Raw genomic sequence first — 6,351 nt, forward strand, 5'->3', positions numbered from 1 at the left:
CAAATATAAAGTTAGTCCATCCACAGGAATAACAATAAGACTGGATTTACCACTTGAGCTTGTTCACCGGGGACAAGTTTTTCACACGGATAGATATGGATACAATATTTACACTACTTGATCATGGATACGATGATTTGGAAATAATTGACTCTGCAGAGTTTGTACTTAACCACAGCCAACGGATTTCAGTAGTCACGGGGACTAGTTCCGTCTACGGTGTTTTGGAAGAAACACGTCTAACCAGTACACACCCAATTCAACCATCCGAAGCCAGGGATCACCCTCGGCAACATTCAAGAAAAACCTTGAGACGGGGAGGCTACAACCTCGCGTAGCATGGGATCAAATTTCTATACGCGCGCTCTAAGGGGGTGCCCCCCCTCTCGGTCCCAACCGGAAACACCCATGCCACCTGACCGGATGACTGGCTTTAATCCTGGGCCAAGGTACCATCATCCCGGCCTCTCTGTTTGGTGTGTACACGGAAAGAGGTTACCAGCTTACTAAACCGCATCCTGGCAATGAGACATGTGGTAGCACGGAAAGGGGAAAGAACGGTAACGTGGCTCCAACCACGTTAACGTCGGAGAAAGTCGGATGGCACAAGGCTGGTATGCTACAACAATACCACCTTGCTGCCCTTCATGTCACCACATGATTAGGCCATCTCTCATCAGAGATCATCGCAACTTTGGAACAACCGGGAAAAGAACGATAACGTGGCTCCAACCACGTTAACGCCGGAGAAAGTGCGATGACGCAAGGCTGGTATGCTACAACAGTACCACCTTGCTGCCCTTCATGTCACCACATGATTAGGCCATCTCTCATCAGAGATCGTCGCGACTTTGGAACAACCGGGTCGTTGCCTTACAAGCAACGAGGTATTTACCGATACTCATATGCCACGCACAAACTTTCACGCGAACATGCAAAACACCTGACATATCAAATGTTCAAAACATGCTTGCCTGGTTCGGAGAAGTCGGAGTCTAGCTCGGCGAAGTTCGCGGCTCCTTCACCTCTTCCGGAACCTACGGCAATCACTAAACGGGTACTAACGTGAAAACCAACACTTGCACAGAAACTTTTCCAAATAATTTTCAAATAAATCCCATAAAAAAACTAGACAAAATTTGAAGATTGTCAGAAAAAGAATCACTCAAAAATACCTTTTTATTAAAAAGTTATAAAGGTTTCTGTCCAGGGACTTATCTGTAATGAAACAGAAAAGTTCCAGGGTTCTAACTGAGAAAACAGAAAACACTTCGGTTGGGAATGCGCAAGCGCAAAGGAGAAAACGTATTTGCCCGAAGGCGCCAACAGAAAACGGTTCGAAGGAGGATAGAATAGAGGCTGACGGGCGGGGTCCACCTGTCAGGTTTAAAAAGCTCACCGGCGCCCGAAGACTGCGGTGGACGCCGGCGTCGAACCACGGCGAGTTAGGAGAAACGGAGGGTACCAAGAGCTTCAGCGTCTTCTTCCGCGTCGATGGGTGGTGGACTCGTCCAACGGGGAGCACCACGTCGACGGCGACACTATCTCCGGCGGACGGCGGCTCGGGTGAGGATGGGGAGCTCCGGTGGAGAGCTGCAAACTACGAATTGAGGCGCGGGTCAGAAAGAGGGATGCAAGGTGAAGCTACTGGCAAGAGAATGGAGGCGGAGGAGCGCACACGGGGACGAATCGGGTTGGATCCCGTGGCGGGTCGCGGCGGCCGGAGTCGAGGAAGGAGACCTCCTCGGGGCTCTACCAGTGGCTAGGCTTGCTCTAGGGGGAGTGCAGGGATGGTGGGTGCTCGAGTTGAAGCTCGGGGCCTCTATTTATAGGCAGATCGACGGGGTGGCCGTGAACGGAGAGTCTCCGGCGAGCAATTACGGCGGAGCAGTGGATTGGCAGGTGGTTTGAGCGGCCAGGCAGCATCAGTGGAGGTTACTGGAGTCGTTTCACAGCTGAACCGGGTCGGTCTTGGCATAATGGCGTCGGTCCACGGTGAGGTGACCGCACGGGCTCAACGGCGGCAGAGAGCGCGCTCCGCGCCCTGCGGTTCACGACGAGAGCGGCAGCGCATTCGGGGGAGTGGAAGGCCACGCGGCGGGCTCCGGTGGTTTGGGCGGCGCTGGGTGGCGTCGTCGGCGCCGTGTCTCCCGCTGGCGTCCGCAAAGCCGCTGCCGGCGTCGGTCACGGGGCGGCGCACCTTCTGCTGCTCGTCGCCGACGCCCACAAGGCGCCAGGCGTTCGTGCGGTGCAGGAACAAGAGGGCGGGGATGAGGAGCAAGGCGACGCGGTGGTACTGGCGAGATCGACGTCCTTCTCTGAAGAAAACGACAGCAAGCCACTGACTGAATCTCTAAACTTTCTGAACTTGACATAGACAGTGCACTGCAGGTGTTCGACAGAAAGATTTTGCAATGAGATGAATTTTTCTGGAGCTGTAACTTGGTGAGGTGACCACTCAATGCACCCAGAGGCTGCCTGATTTTACTTGGAATTTTTGGAGAAGGTTTTGAATGAATTTCACCAAATTTGACAAATCCGGTCCAAACTTGCAGCAGGTGTAGTTTGAAAATTTTGAACTGAAGACCAGTGGATCTTCATGGTTCTAGGTTGAGGGTTCAAAGGACTAGGAGGGGAAAAAGGTTTGGGGGCAAAAATCAAGACAGAAAGTGGAGTTCCTTTGTAAATCCCCAAGTGTTAGGAAAGAAGGCAGAAATTTATTTGAATAGAATATAAATGGAAATAATCACATGGGGAGGTTCAACTTGCTGGGTTTGATGCAAATCATGATCCAAAGGTGAGGAAAGGGTTAGGAGAGGGGATTTGCACTAAGGCCATGGCAAGAAGGAATTGTTGAAAGTGGCAAAGGATTTTCCAAAAGCCATAGTGCAAATTTCAAGGAGATTTTCAAAAGTCATTTCCCAAGTGAAAATATTTTGTCTTGAGTCCAAGTGAAAAGCAAGAACCTCCAAGACCAAAGACAGATCTTGGTTGAATCCAAATAAAACTTTTGCCATAAAGAAAAATATTTGAGAGTGAGAGTTCTTTTGAAGAAAAATTTAAATCACTCCCCTCAAGTCAAATAAAAATCATTTGAAAAATCCAAATAAAAACTTGGGTGTCACAGTCTTGGGGGCTTAATCCGCCAAACTGTACTCTGAATATAAGATCTTAGTACTTTGAGCATAGTTTCGGCCTTCGAGATGAAATTGGACGGCGATGGCCCAAACTTCAAAGACGTTCATATCAACAATAGGGAACTATTTCATGTAGATCACTTCTCCATTTGAGGCTATTTTAAATAAGTTCTTGACCGTGCCAAAATCTGGTGTCAACACATGATACGAGCCAATGTCACAGAAGATGATGAGCAAACTATGGCACGTTTCTTGAATGGACTCAATCATCCTATCAAAAAGATTGCCGACTTCCAACCATACTCGAGCCTCATCGAGCTAGTTGATACGTCTCCAACGTATCTATAATTTTTGATTGTTTCATGCTATTATAGTATATGTTTTGGATGTTTAATGGGCTTTAATATGCTTTTTCATATTATTTTTGGGACTAACCTATTAGCCAAAGGCCCAGTGCCAGTTTTTGTTTTTTTGCCTATTTCAGTGTTTTGCAGAAAAGGAATATCAAATGTAATGAAACCTTCGCAATGATCTTTCTTGGACCAAAAGCAAACCAGAAGACTTGGAGATGAAGTCGGAGACACAACGAGGCGGCCGCGAGGCAGGAGGGCGCGCCCAGGGGGGTAGGCGCGCCCCACCCTCGTGGGCCCCTCGTAGCTCTACCAACGTACTTCTTCCGCCTATATATACTCTTATACCCTAAAAAGATCAGGGAGAGCCACGAAACCACTTTTCCACCACCGCAACCTTCTGTACCCATGAGATCCCATCTTGGGGCCTTTTCCGGCGATCTGCCGGAGGGGGAATCGATCATGGAGGGCTTCTACATCAACACCATAGCCTCTCCGATGAAGCGTGAGTAATTTACCACAGACCTTCGGGTCCATAGTTATTAGCTAGATGGCTTCTTCTCTCTCTTTGGTACTTAATACAAAGTTCTCATCGATGTTCTTGGAGATCTATCCGATGTAATACTTTTTGCGGTGTGTTTGCCGAGATCCAATGAATTGTGTATTTATGATCAAGATTATCTATGAATAATATATGGTTCTTCTCTGAATTCTTATATGCATGATTTGATATCTTTGCAAGTCTCTTTGAATTATTGGTTTACTTTGGCCTCCTAGATTGATCTTTCTTGCAATGGGAGAAGTGCTTAGCTTTGGGTTCAATCTTGCAGTGTCCTTTCCCAGTGATAGTAGGGGCAGCAAGGCACGTATTGTATTGTTGCCATCGACGATAAAAAGATGGGGTTTATATCATATTGCTTGAGTTTATCCCTCTACATCATCTCATCTTGCTTAATGTGTTACTCTGTTCTTATGAACTTAATACTCTAGATGCATGCTGGATAGCGGTCGATGTGTGGAGTAATAGTAGTAGATGAAGAATCGTTTCGGTCTACTTGACATGGACATGATGCCTATATTCATGATCATTGCCTAGATATTCTCATAACTATGCGCTCTTCTATCAATTTCTCGGCAGTAATTTGTTCAACGACCGTAATATATGCTATCTTGAGAGAAGTCACTAGTGAAACCTATGGCCCCCAGGTCTCTTTCTTATTATATTGCATCTCTTTCATTTTCATCGCATCTCGTTTTACTATTTTGCAATCTTTACTTTCCAATCTATACAAAAAAATACCAAAAATATTTATCTTACTATCTTTATTAGATCTCACTTTTGCGAGTGACCGTGAAGGGATTAGCAACCCCTTTATCGCGTTGGTTGCAAGGTTCTTGATTGTTTGTGCAGGTACTAGGTGACTTGTGTGTAATCTGCTACTAGATTGATACCTTGGTTCTCAAAAACTGAGGGAAATACTTACACTACTTTGCTGCATCACCCTTTCCTCTTCAAGGGAAAACCAACGCATGCTCAAGAGGTAGCACTAGTGCATCAAGCTACCAAAGTGGAACGTCAAGTGCAAGATGACTTCAAGTATGCCAAGTTCTCATCCAAGTCCTATGGTTTCTCCAACACCCAAGCTTCAACGACTCCAACACCCTTTACCTCAACAAAGCCATCTACAAGCAACAGCGACAAGTCAAGTTACAAGAAAACTTCGACAACCTCAAGTCGTCCTCCTATTACAAGCAACTTCAAGCCGAGAGCTTCATCATCCTCTACCCCAACCGATGAGACCATGAAGACAAGTTCCTTCAAATGCTTCACATGCGGCGGCCGAGACCACAAGTCCTACGAGTGTACCAACAAGCGCACGATGATCCTCAACGATGACGGAACCTATGACTCCATGAGTGAAGAGGAAATGGACGCCCTTGAGCAAGTGGCCATGCACCGGCGCGTGAACGAAGATGAAGATGAGCAAGTCTTTTGTGATGAGGATTCGAGCCCCGCTCTTGTTGTCTCCAAGGTCTTGACTCTTCAACATCAACAAAGACTAAGACCAAAGATGCCATATCTTCCACACCAAGGCCGGCATCAATGGAAGGTCCGTCAAGGTCATCATCGATGAAGGGAGTTTCCATGACTTACCAAGTGAAGAACGATGCTCCAAGCTCCAATTGGTCCAGATGAAGCACCCACAACCCTACAAGGTTGAATGGCTAAGCGACTCCGGCACTATCCAAGTCAAGCATAGGGTACAAGTTTCCTTCAAGATAGGAGCTTACGAAGACACTTTCGAGTGTGAAGTTGTTCCGATGTCCGTTTGCCTCCTCCTTCTTGGACGGCCATGGCAATTTGACCGAGGCATCATCCACAACGGGCGTACAAAATCACTATAGCTTCAAGATGAAAGGAAAGGAGTATGTGCTACGACCTATGTCTCCAAGCCAAGTGATCACCGACAAACAAGCCACCCATCATGGAGAGAATAGTGAGAGAGCGAACCACCAAAAAGAGAGTGAGCGCCAAAAGCCCAAATTGAGTGCATCCACGATGAGCGACAAGAAAAACTTAGTCCTATTTTCCACCAAACGTGAGATGAGAGAAGTGTGTGAGAACCCATCAAGTGTTATGCACTATGTCCTCTTGTGCAAGGACGAGGCACCAAAAACTAACACCTCTCACAATCTACCTCTAGTGTTATCTTCTCTTTTGCAGGAATTCCAAGACGATTTCCCTGATGAGCTACCTCCGGGTCTACCTCTGGATCTTCTCCTTTGCAGGAATTCCAAGATAGTTGACTTGGGTGACTTGAGCAGAAGAGGCGTTGGGGGCAAATTTAACTTCGACTCCTTGG

Source organism: Triticum aestivum, chromosome 3D, assembly GCF_018294505.1.
Source record: "Triticum aestivum cultivar Chinese Spring chromosome 3D, IWGSC CS RefSeq v2.1, whole genome shotgun sequence".
Taxonomy (NCBI): Eukaryota; Viridiplantae; Streptophyta; class Magnoliopsida; order Poales; family Poaceae; genus Triticum; species Triticum aestivum.